This window comes from Schistocerca serialis, chromosome 5 (genome assembly GCF_023864345.2).
Source record: "Schistocerca serialis cubense isolate TAMUIC-IGC-003099 chromosome 5, iqSchSeri2.2, whole genome shotgun sequence".
Classification (NCBI taxonomy): domain Eukaryota; kingdom Metazoa; phylum Arthropoda; class Insecta; order Orthoptera; family Acrididae; genus Schistocerca; species Schistocerca serialis.
The window spans coordinates 456,794,163-456,807,932 of NC_064642.1; positions in this window are offsets into that span (position 1 = coordinate 456,794,163).

The window sequence follows — 13,770 nt, forward strand, 5'->3', positions numbered from 1 at the left end:
ATTTGCGTCTTCTGCATATACTCCGAGGAGTTCCCTATTTCCAATATTTCTGATTCAGAATATGAGTAAAATGCAAATTAAATGGTTCTTTTCTATGGATTATGTAATAAACTCGTTGTCTCGTGAATCATAAGGTACTATTATTTTCTACACCGGTATAGAGTGTCCATCCCGATTTCAAAATGTGTCGTCCACGTACGTTGCGCTGGATCGGTTCATTGTGGCTAGATTTCTTGGACCCATTGTCATTTGTTCTTATTGTATATAATTTATATTTTGCTTTATATACGTACTGACTAAGGTTTCATAAGGGAGATGCCCTTAATTTTATTTTACTCAACGTCTTAACTACGGGAGTGACATTATTTACGACTTCACACAAAGTTCCTCTTTTCTCAGAATGTGAAATAGGCCGTCCTGTCTTGGCTATTGATTTATAGAATCACGCTTGTTGTCACGTGATGAAACATGTTTTTGGCTGCCAATGTTGTATATATGCTGCCAAATAACATGGCTTATTAATTGTTAATAGCTGTCCCCTAAATTCGGGTCCCATGCACCTATTTCTTGGAAAACCCTTTCGGTTACTTATAACCGATTTCACATATTAGAATGAGATTTTCACTCTGCAGTGGAGTGTGCGCTGATATGAAACTACCTGACAGATTTAAGCTCGAACTCGAGTCTCGGTCCGGCATACAGTATTAATCTGTCAGGAAGTTTGATTTCACATATTATATTCACGTACATTGTGGAGGACGCGTGAAAAACTGAAATCGTCAGAACAGAACCAATGGATGAGGATGATGATGGTTGGTTTATGGGGGGCTCAACCGCGCGGTTATCAGCGCCTGTAGAAATTTCCAATTTTTACTCAGTACTATCTCGCCACGTTCATGAATGATGATGAAATAATGAGGACAATACACACACAGTCTCCGGGCGGGGAAAATCCCAAATCCGGCCGGGAATCGAACCAGGGACCTCGTGATACATAGGCAGCAACGCTATCCACTAGACCACGAGCTGCAAACCAGAGTCAATGGAGACTATTGTGTGCAGAAGTCGTAAGACTGTGACAACGACCAGCGAACACTGGTACATAATCTACTACACTTAAAATCGTACTGGCAGTCTAAAAGACGAGTAGATATTTTGGTACTGGAGACATTCGTTTTAAACCGAGAGAGAGCTAACCGACAATCATTCTTCCCACGCACTTTTCGCTAGTGGAACAGTGTTGGAGGAATCAGACAGTGGTACCGAAAGTGTGAACCGGTTTGCGAGAAAAGATTTGGTTAAGTTATTCAATAGTGATTGTAGTAGCTACAAATTTTATTTGTAAAATTAATTTGTTTCATAACATGAAGATAGGAATCGTGATTTTGTGACGATTGACTTTCACACCTGCGAATCGCCGATACTGGATACACAAATCATCACCACGATCGGTTGACAACTAAGAAGGTTTCAATATCTCATTAAAAACATTTTTTACCCTATTCTGATCAACAGTACGAAAATATAAACCAGGTACTTACAAATCTTATAACCCAGTAAGTAACAACAGCAGTGAGAAAGCCTTTTCTAACAATTGTCAAATTCTCTCTTCTCCCCTCACCCCTCACCCTCTTTCTGACTATCTGTCCGTCCGTCTGTCTCTCTCTCTCTCTCTCTCTCTCTCTCTCTCTCTATCTCTTCCTCGGTATGTGTGAGTGACTGAGTGTGTGTGTGTGTGTGTGTGTGTGTGTGTGTGTGTGTGTGTGTGTGAGAGAGAGAGAGAGAGAGAGAGAGAGAGAGAGAGAGAGAGAGTGTGTGAGTGTGTGTGTGTGTGCGCGCGCGCGTACGTGTGTTCCTGTTTTGATTATTTAGATGTTAGATTAACCTAAGACTTAGGGACTTTATGTTAACAGTATTATTAAGTGTTATCTTTAATGACAACGAAATTCCTTGAATGGCAGGTGTGTAAGTTTGAAATGACTGTAAAGGTGTCCCCAAAGCCGAAAAAATGATAATAAAAAAATAAATAACAACAATGGCAGCCATAAAACACATCATCCCTAAATCCTTTGACACAACAGCGGTACAATCATTGCCACAGGGAAATATGTTGCTCTTCTACCGCGTCCTAGACATTCTGGAGTCAAGATCTGTCGCAACTTCTCTTACAACTCTTTTATTGAGAGTGGATATCTGAGTTTTAAATTGGTGTGGAAGATTTAAGCATGAAAGTAACTTTCACATGATGAGCACTCCCCTGTAACACAGCTGGATAACAACTTTGATCGCACTTAGAAAGAACTATTATAGCAGAGTACAGAAGGGAATTGTAGGAAGTACTCATTCAGACGAATTGAAATAGCACTTTCATTTAAAGAAAATAATTACAATGGAGTCACCGCGATTCATTTTGCTCTTCTGGGCATTATAAAAGGCGGGATATGGTTCTTAATAGGGTATGTGATCACCATGGGTGTGATCACCATGGGTAGTAATGCATGGTCTACAACATGGTCCCATGCTGGCCACGAAGTTGGTGAGGAGATTTTGTGGTAGGACTTTCCATTCCTCCACCAGTGCGGTTGACAACTGGTGAACGATCGTTTGTTCATCTGGAAGTGCTGCAAGACGTCTCTTCAACCCATCCCACAGGTGCGCCAAGGGGTGTAAGTGCGAGGAAAAGCATGCGAGACCATTCGCCGAATCTCCTCTCGTTCGTAGATTTCCTCCACTTGCGGTGTTGGATGTGGTCGCTCACTGTCATGCACAAAAAAGGAGTCTGCGCCAAATGCACTACTGTGCCGTCTCCACAGCCTGCCAGACAAACATCCTCGTGTGCCATTTAAAATTATAAGTTAAACACGGAATTTAAATACTCAATCGGCATCTCATCTGCTGTACATGATTTCGAGGACCATTCAGAAACGTGTCAAATGTTCCACTACCCATTTTTTTTTTTTTTTTTTTTTACTTCTCGACAAATCATTTCACAAAGTATTTTACGGTTTATTAAAACAAGATTTATTGATAAAAGCTTTATGTTTGTCAGTAGAAAACGGCCCTTGAAAACTTGATGGCTGTCCGGCCCATAATTCTTCAGTAACAAGAGATCCATCAAATCGCTTAATTCCTTACCTATGGGTGGGAAGAGGCAGTCCTATTCAAAGGTATTCAGCAGATTTCCTCATCTGAGGTCATTTACTGCATGTGGCCTACTATGACGTTCAGTCGATTGTGGAGGAGGTGAGAGAGCAGATAACCGCTGCTTGTAAAGTGATTTCTCCAGATAAACTGAAGCAGATTTTTCATCAGTGATTTATTGTGTACGAAAATTTCGTGGTGTAAGCGGTTCTGACTGTGAACATACTGTCCATAACGTTCACTGACGGAAATGTCACGCATATTAATCAATATGAGACATTCCTTTCCACGAGCTTCAGCTGTTATTATGGATGTCCGATCGCTTATTCGAGTGAGGGAGCTGAAGTTGTTACTGTCTGATACTAAAGCCGGCTGAATGACTTCCCATCACTATTAAATTTTCCTTGTACAGTGTAATGCACAGGCCAGTTGAATGACTTCCCAGCGATATTAAAATTTATTTGTATAGCCTAATGCAGAAGCACCCTAGTCATGGGCTGTCTAGTTGAAAACATGTTGCAGCTGTATTTAACGAATGAAAAACAATCTGAGGAGAAAAAGTTAGCCGCCTCAATATACTGCACGGAGAAAAACATAACTCCCAAAACGCGTCGTTTGAGAGACAGTTGCGAATGTGTTAAGAACTTCTGCCGACTTTAGTGTATAGTATTGTCCTAGTTAATACGAACTAGCTGTTTCCCTGATGTTTCGCCCGAAAACGCTTACGGCACATATATTGCACACATCTGCTCCTCCTCTCTCTCTCGGCCCATCTCCTTCTCTCCTTCTCTCTGTCTGTCTCATCCACCTGCCCCTGTAATCACCTCCTCCTTCTTCCCATCTCTCACTGTGCCTCTCCCCCTATCTCTGTCAACGCCCTAATTATCTTCTCTCTGTCCATCCCATCCCTCATCTCTCTCTCTCTCTCTCTCTCTCTCTCTCTCTCTCTCTCTTCCTACCCAACCATTCTTTCTCTCTACATCTCCTCCGCCGCTCTCTCAATCCAAATAATCCTCCAAAAGTGCCAACTTTCACCTCCGCTATTTTTCTGTCCATCTCTTCTCCCTCTTAATCTCCGCCTCCCGTCTCCATTCGTTTCTTCCTCCCTCTATCTGTATCAATACGCTCCTGCCCTCTCTCCCTGTCTGTATCTTCCTACCCATTCTTTTTGTCACTCTACTCCTCCTGCTCTATCGACTTCCTCTTCTCTCGATCCACTTCCATCCTCTCTATATCCATCTCCTTCTACACCCTTTCTCTGTTCAGCCGTGTCCGTCTGCAGATATACCCTCTGGGACACATTCTGATACAACTCACACAAAACACATGTTGTACAGGCTAGCCTAGATATCAGGGATTATCAGTCCTTTCCACTCAACTGTATATGTGCTAAGTAATTGTTATCTCATAGCACTTCCTCCCAGAGAGTAAGTAGTATGTTCACCAAATTTGGTGCCACTCTCACACAAAAAATACATGCACAGAAATAGGAGACATGGAACTCCCACACAAAATACACACACACACACACACACACACACACACACACACACACACACACACTAAATATGAACAGATCTACTTTTGCCACCTCCTATATTTCTGAAATGAAAGCAAATGGTAAGAGATGCACCTTTTTGTAGGGGCTCACATAATGGGAAGGAATGCACAACACTTACAGGGAAATGAACATCACTTTCAACATGGAGTTACTTTTTTGTAATGGAACTTGTATGTTTTTTCAAATGATATGGAAACAGCACTTGCAGTTAGTGATGACAGTATTGGTTTCAGTGCTCCAGACTCTTTACCTTCTAGTATATGTAGACTTTAGATAATGGAAATGTAGCTGTAGTTTCTGCCATAATGCGAGTTACCTACGATTTCATGAAGCTTGCTGTTAGCAATCCTTGCTTTTTGCATTACGGTATAGACTGTGGCGACGTTGCCATCCTTTAAAAAGTCTGTGTACCACTAGCTCATTTCCATAGAAAAAACACATGTACCACACAGAAAACAATGTAACCTTGCGTTGAAAGTGACCTTTGTTTACATTTGTGGTCTGTGAATTCCTGGCCCATTGTGTGAACCATTGACCCAGGTAAATTCCTGGACTATTGCATTTTTCACGTTTTGTTTCTTTTCTGAAATACTGTAGATGAGAGCGTTAGGTGTGACACCCTGTACATGTATATGTTAAAAATGTAGACTTTTTCTAATTAAATCTGATCTCATTAGGCTGGAATTTCACCCATGACCCAAAACTGTCGGCTGCAGTATGATTTTATTGGTACAGAGGCACATTTGCTTCTCGTAGAGTACTAGTACCATCAGGATGGACAGCTTGAGCAGGATGCCCTCCAAGATTATGACCTCATTCATCTGGATTTTTCTGCCTGAGAAATGTGTAGTACTCTCATTACCTTTCCAACAGCTGCCTGTGTTCGGAAATACAATTTTTTTCATGAAACTGTAATGATGGAAAAATATTTTTGTAGTTGTATTTCTGATGTTGCGGTGGTGTGTACTACTAAGACACTTTCACGCCAGAAGCTGTGGAGACGCCGGGCGGCGCCGTCAGCAGACGCGGCCACACGCTGGCGCAGTGGGTCAGTGCGGCGGCTGCTCCTGCCGGTGCTGTGCCGCTGCTGCTGCTGCTGCTGCTGCCGCGGCCGGCGCCACCGGCGCGCCGCCCTCCCTCAGTGTCCCGCGCGGCGCCGCACGCGACGCACCGCCAGCCCGCAGCCACGGCGACGCCGGACGCCCGCGCCACCTGTGCGTCGGCGCGCTCTCGGCGTGAGTACCCGGCCGGCCGCTTCCCTGTCTCGCCTGCGCCACAGCGGCGAGTAGTTGTCTGCGTGCGTCGCGGGCTGCCTACCTTGCCCCGTGGTCCCTTTCGATGGCAGTTAGCGATGATATTTAGTGCCCGGCTGTTGTAGGTTAAAAACATCACGTGCAGCATTCACCGTTGTAGACAGTCAGTTTAACTGCCCCTGCGTAGATGACACTAGCGATTCTTTTTTTTTCTTGATCTTCTTTATTTTTGAAGCATAATTCTATTTGAAAGTCTGCAGCTGATATAGTATTTGGTTTGGAATTATAGCCTCCTCAGCAACACTTGACTGTTTTTTTATTATTATTCAGAATGTAGTTACCAATTCCGATCACGATTCGACACAAAATATCTTTAGTGTAACTGCACAGGGTGACATAACTGCATAGCCTCCCGCGGCCAGAGTCACTTGACATAAAAGTTTTACGAGTACGGTACCGTTCACAAAATAAAAACTGTTCCGGAGAAACCAGCGCTTCGTAACGGTTGCAGTGGCCGTCCTCTGGTTTAACTCTTTACTTGTTTTCACCTTGGCATAGAGACTGGTATGCATTTGCGTGCACCGGCACTAATCTACAGAGATCATTTTCTTCTTCGCTATAACCAAGTGTTAAAAGGCTGGACTAACATTGGCGTTTGAGTTTGGGATACATGGGGTAGCGTCTACAGTATTTATGTTAGTGCCACTTCCTTATTTTGTAATAATTAGGACACATAATAGTATTTCGTTCTGCTATGAGTATAAGAATCCAGATGCACTGTCCCACTTCATCCAAATACATATCGACGATTATTCGTTACATACTATGTCAAGAACGTGAAATATTGTTACAAGTTGGTAGATGTGCACCTCAAGTTTTATCTACGGACTTTTGTGAACACTTTTGGCTTGAAACATTACTACGTGGAACAGTACAGAGAGAGTTAGAAATTAAGCAAGTTATGCTCATCGAAGTGACATCATACTCATAAATATGCTGTTAATACAACCTGTGAAATACCGTGATGAATTTTTCCTCATGTTCTGAAATCGCTATTTCCGTTTAATGTATTAAATGAGTTTCTCCGGATGGTGAGTCACACTCATAACGGCCAACTGGAGGCATTTATCGTTATCTAGCACACAGTAGGGATCGTAAACGAGATTGTATAATGAAAAGACCTCTGCACAGCGATATACTCAAGCAAAGGTATAACACTTTCATACTGAAAACTTTCGACAGTCTCAAAGAGCGGAATTAAGAGATATTACCAATTGTAAACTGATATTTAGCTATCGAATTTCATGTTATTCTTTCTCACTTTCAATACATACAAATTTCGTGTTGTCATCGTGAAAATGTTATAGGATGAGCTGCTGTGTGCTTCCCGTTATTGAATTTTTCCTCTCATACATCTAAGAAATGGATTTCGAATGTCACATGTAAGAAGAAAATTTAGAATATATATCTACATTTAAAAAGTCAAATTGAAGTTTTCAGAAGAAGGGGTACGTTTTGCAGTAGCCAAGGATTTTTCTACTGTGGATAAATTCTTACACGTAAATTGAATAGCAGACAATGCGCGTGTACATTGTCCAACGCCCTATTCTAGCATCGCTGTTATTTCATCTACGTAAGTGTCGTGGAGAGAACATCTGGAACTGCTATTATTTCTAACCTTCCCTGTTCCGTTCGACAGCGGTGCGTGACAATAACTGCTGTCGGTAGACCTCCGCAAGAACTTTAAGGTCTCTGATACTTTCGCCGTTGTCATATCACGAGACGTTTGTGGGAGAAAATAATAAGTTGCTACACTTTTCTAGGAACGTACGTTCTTGGAATTTCAACTGCAAACTTCTCGGTAATGCGTGATGTCTCTCCTATAGCGTTTGAATTTATTGAGCAACTCTAGAGTTTACTGTACTGTTCCGAGAGGAAACGCATCGCCCTGCGTTGGACATTCTGTATATCTTCTATTAACCCATGTCTGTAAGGATAACAGAATGAGGAGCGATATCCAACAACCGATCGAATAAGTGTTTTGTAAACCACTTGGATGAATTAAGTTTTCTTCGGATGAATCACAACCTTGCCTCTTCTTTTCCTGCAAGTAGCTCCATCTGTTTATTCCACTTTGCACTGGTCCTGGTGGTTACTCACGGATATTTGACGGTCGTCGCTGTTTTCACTGATTTACCGCAAACTGTGTAATCCACTATTAATATAGGACATCATCTTCGAGATGCACATGTTGTAATTCAATGACCTGATACACGAAATTTCTAGTAACTCAGACCTTGGAAAGCAGCTTGTAATCACGATATAGTAATGACACCTGTTTTTCGAAAATATATAAAAAAAATGCGTAAGCAAGACAATCAGCTCTCGGTCGTCAGCTTAAATGCTGATGTTTGTAGTCTGTTATAATCAAGTTAAGTAAGCTATTAAGGTTTTCTTCTATAGAAAAGCGTACAATGATCCAAAAATAAATCATAGTTTCTTTACTTACTACAGTAGGTCTCTCACACTTACGTGACTACTATGTACAAAACTCTTGATGCTATTTATTCATTGACAAATATTTATTCCCTTACTAGAATTCATTTCTGAAGGAACATAATGCGTATTGGAGAAGCTGGTCAACCTTAACGCTTAATACTTTCTGTTTTTACAATGTATTCCGATAGTGACTTCGTTATAATGTCAGTACTCTCACAGTGGGTTAATATACACTTCCAAGCAAAATCTGGATGAATAAAGCAGCAATGAATCATTTAGTAGAAACGTTTGATAAGTACACTACATTGCTTCACGTGTCTTTACATGCTGTACTTTGTCGAACTTTTAAAGAACTCAGTATGTTGTTAACATCCGTTTGTAACCACCATATATGAAATTTAGGTTCTCACAACAGAAAACAGATTTTATGCGAAATCCTTCTCAATTAATCTGCACGTTTCATTATATGTCTAGTTTACTAACACAATTAAGTCCGAGGAATGATTATAGGACAGCTGTTTCAATTAGAGGATCTACGAGATCCTTTCAGCGACGAAATATTACAGTACAGAACAATATTTCTTAGATGTTGAGGCTTGAGGACGCCATTTAGTACTAGACAGTGGTGTCAATTAACTGTGCTGGAAGTACACAAAAATTAATTAAAATGAGTAAATCCTTACAACTAGCTAAAAGTGTAAATTTATCGTCATCTGCTGTACCCATTTGTGTGCAGTGTGGCGTTCACACGCGTCCCACTTCTGTGCAGCCTTGTATTGCTTGCGAAAGCCAGTCTATATTACGAAGTTAAATTGCGTAGAAAACGCTCTAACTGCCGTTCTCCCAGCAATTACCGATGTACACTGATGTGTAAAGGCCACCATATGGGAGGAAGGCGGATGTAAATTACCATGACAATGTGTTACTTCGTTGCTGAAATTAGATTTGAAGTTCAGTGCGTCAAATACTGTATGTGTACTTAATTGTTATGCTTTTTTTTTTTTTTTTTTCCTTCGGAATTAACACAGTTCAAATTTTTGCCTTCATGTTTTCTCTGTGGCTTCCTTTGTGAAAAGTCTGAACCAATGAAAGAAAATTTTTAAAAAATGGAATTTCTCAGTGTAGAGAATGGGGATTGATGTGTGGGATTTCGGATTGTTACGAAAGCTTTTCAAACATAAACCTACATTTCTATTAACGCTCTAAGAATAGCTGAAGCGTGCTGATGCTTCATAAAAAGTTATATTCCAGTCTATAACGCGCCAGTCAAGGAATATTCTGATGCTGTATTCCACATTTGTTCTTTATCAGACGATCTGTTTTTAATATATTTTCGTGTCGCACGTATATTTCGTTTCTATTCACTACATTAGACAGGAATGGGAGTCGATGCTTTTCAGTTCGTTGATATTTGAACGGGCTGTCAATAAATTACAACTGATGACTGCACAGTTTATTCTCCTAAAAATAAAGCGAGATGTTTTCTTTCTACTGCTACATCGGAAGGTATGCATTGTTAGTTGCCCACGAGCATTTTCAAGAGATATACAAGGATAACTACGGTTATTGACATATAGTCGAATGTAAATCTCGAGGGCTGGTGCGAGGGATCGTGTCGACTGTTCTACAACCGTTTTGAACTACTACCAATCAAAATCACCCTCCAGTTTCGTTACCACTCAGAAAAATTGCAGATTTCGGCAGATGATCACGCAGGTAGGCTCTTCACACTCCATAATATTGCGTTGATTTATTGTGATAGCAGACAGCATAGAATATAGAGTGGAACGGAGATACGATGTAACTGTATGAGAAACACACATTCTGATGTAAGTATTCAACAGTTTCCTTAAACATCTAAGGATGAATGTAAAACAAAAAAATTATTTGTCACTGGAATATGGGAAATGTGGTACATTACGAGAAAGGTAGTATGATATCTATCGTGAAACGCGTGAATGATCTAAAGGAAACACATTGTCATGGGCATCCACATTTTAATGATTTACTTACTTTAGTTTCCTTGTGCACTTGTGTTTCGTGTTAAGCAAATCACTGTGAAATATTCTATTAGACTACTACATATTCTTATCATCCATCAAATCACCGTGACGCACATACAACAAAAGAAATACACACAAACACATTGTTATTTTTCAATAAATATTACTGTGATATAGATCATTAACTGAACAATGTACCGTACTATATAACGATCAGCCAGAACTTTATGACCACCTACCTAATAGCCGATATGTCCATCTTTAGCACGGATAACAACGGCGATGCATCGTGGTGTGGGAGCAATGGGGCCTTCGTAGGTCGCTGAAGGGAGTTGGCACCACATATGCATATACAAATATACAAGTCACGTAATCCCTGTAAATTCCGGGGAGGGAGGGGTGGGCGATGAGCTATGACGCCACGTTTGATCACATCCCAGATGTCTTCGATCGGGTTCAGTTCTGGAGGGTTGGGGGCGAGCACATCAATTCGAACTCACCACTGTGTTCCTCGAACCACTTCACCACCATCTTGGCCTTGTGACATGGTGCACTATCTTGTTGAAAACTGTCGTCTAGAAACATGATCGTCATGAAGCAGTGTACATGGCCTGCACCCAGAGTACGATACACCTTGGCCATCACGCTGCCTTGCGCAAACTCCACTGCACCACAGGTGTCCGTGTGAATGTGCCCAATAGCATAATGAGGCCGTCGCCAGCTAGTCTCACTCCCACAGTACAGGTGTCAAGTTGTCAAGGAGCTGTTCCCCTGGAAGACGATGGATTCGAGTCCTCCCATCTGCATGATGAAGAAGGTATCGTGATTCATCAGACCATGCAACGCTCTACCACTGCTCCAACGTCCGTTACCGATAGTTACGTACCCATTTCAGTCGTAATTGCCGGTGTTTTGGTGTTAAAAATGGCACACGCATGGGCTGTTGCCAGCGGAGGGCCATTTTTAGGAGTGTTCAAACGTGCTTGTACTCTGGTCAACACTAAAGTCTGATGTTAGTTCCCTTACAGTTCACTATCTGTACTGTTTTACTAATCTGCCCAGCCTACGACGTCCGACATCTGTAATGAGGGGTGGCCGTCAAACCCCACGACGTCTGGACGTGTTTTCACCTTGATTTCGCCTTGTGTTGGAGACACTCACCACAGCACTCTTCAAACACCCGACAATACGTGTAGTTTCCAAATCGCCGTGCTGAGCCTCTGGGCCATCACAGTTTCCCTCGGTCAAGCTCAGGTACATCGCACGCCTTTCCCGTTCTACACATGCTCATTAATACTCCATACGTGAGTCTGACTAACACTCGTACCTCGCCAGATGACACTGCTATCGCCTGGTCATAATCTTCTGGGTGATCAGTGTATATCGCACATTTGGCAGAGTACACACATTCTGATAAATGTAAAGTCTTTCATCAGCCTCAAGGTTGATTTGAAAAGCGCAGTACTTAACTGCAGAAGATCCTAATGTAAATAGTGTGCCGTCCCCCCGCCACCCCCCCCCCCACCACAGATTTTTGAACGGGCATTTACAATAAGTTGTAGGGGGTCGTATTGGTTAACGTCGCTGTCCGAACCACCGTGCAACTTGACTTTTGTCGTATTAAAAAATATTTGAAGAGGCGAAAGAAGTTAAAATGACATAAACATCCTAGGATTGACCAGCGATCGATCCTAAGACCTTTGAATACTTTTTCACTGAATTGCGCAACGTTACTACGCTTGATGTTTCTGAAATTACATATTTTTATCATTAAGTCAATTATCATCGTTATTATTACGGTTATTATTACTTTTATTGCTATTATTACTGTTATTGCTATTATTACGTTTATTATTATTATTATTATTACAATGTACTTCTCATGTACTACACAGGGTGATACGCCTAAAGCTTCCATCGAATATATTCCAGAAACGAAAAGTGCTATTGATGTGCGGTTTTCACAGAACAGACTTGTGGTTAGGGGCTCGTATCGTTAGCCAATAAAAAGATGGTTTAGATGGCTCTAAGCACTATGGGACTTAACATCTGAGGTCATGAATCCACTAGACTTAGAACTACTTAAACCTAACTAACCTAAGGACATCACACACATTCATACCCGAGGCAGGATTCGAACTTGCGACCGTAGCAGCACCGCGGTTCCGGACTGAAGCGCCTAGAACCGCTCGGCCATGGCGGCCGGCTAAACAAATGCTAATAACAATTAGAAAGTGTAGTTTTTGTGAAAACATAGTTTTTAATGGAATAATGCCTGTTGACATTAACAAACTAAAAGTAGGGTAAATTAGAATATAAATGTGATAGTTGCAGGATTCTAGTGCGAGTCGTTTACGAGATACCGTATTTTGAAACGTTTCCGTATGAACACTTTTTTGTCCCATTCAACCTGCGTAGTTGTTAGGTACGATGTTATGTTTGTTTTCAGTGTCCTTGTGTGTTCCTTAAGTGCAGTTTGACTTGCTAGTCAGTTATTGGGTGAAAGTGCAAGCAGTAGGTCGTCAATGGATGATGGGATTTACCGATGCAGAAACAGCCGACATGCTCATGGTATATGGAGATATGGAGAGTGTAAGAGAAAGCAGTTTTTTTTTTGTTTGTTTGGTGTATTCGGGAAGATATCCCTATAGACGTAGACGTTCTCGGCAGTTATTTATCAACCTTTTCAACCATTTACGAGAAAGTGGTAGTGTGACACCTAGACAACGCAGAAGAGTGGAAATGAATATTCTTGCCGCTGTTGCTGTTGACCTGCACTTTAAGTCCAACCAATTTGCAGAATAAAGTGGCATTAATCGGGAAAGTATCCTACGCATTATCCATCGACGTATGTTCCATCCCTATCACATCTCACTCAGTGAAGTGCTGCATGGAAATGATTATGAGTACTGTGGTAACTTCTGCACATGGGCATTAAGAAAGGATACTTCTGATGTATCATGGAACTTGTTTAGTGATGAACCACGTGGAATGTCAGCATCCATGGAGTGTAACGTGTCGTGTGGGATAGTGAAGCATCGGCTCATAGGCCTGTTTTTCATAGGTGGAACAATGAATTCGTACAAGTATCGCGCCCTCCTAACAGAGCATCTTCCAAGGATGTTCGTCTGCAGACCAGAGAAACCAGTGGTACCAACATGATGGCTATGCAGCCCACAGTCCACGAAGTGCTACAGCATGTCTGTTTACAAATCTTTGGATTAGACGCAGCGGACACGCACCTCGGCTGCCCCAACTATTGAGAAAGTTGAAAGACACTGTCTACATGGACATACGAACTTCGCCTAATGAC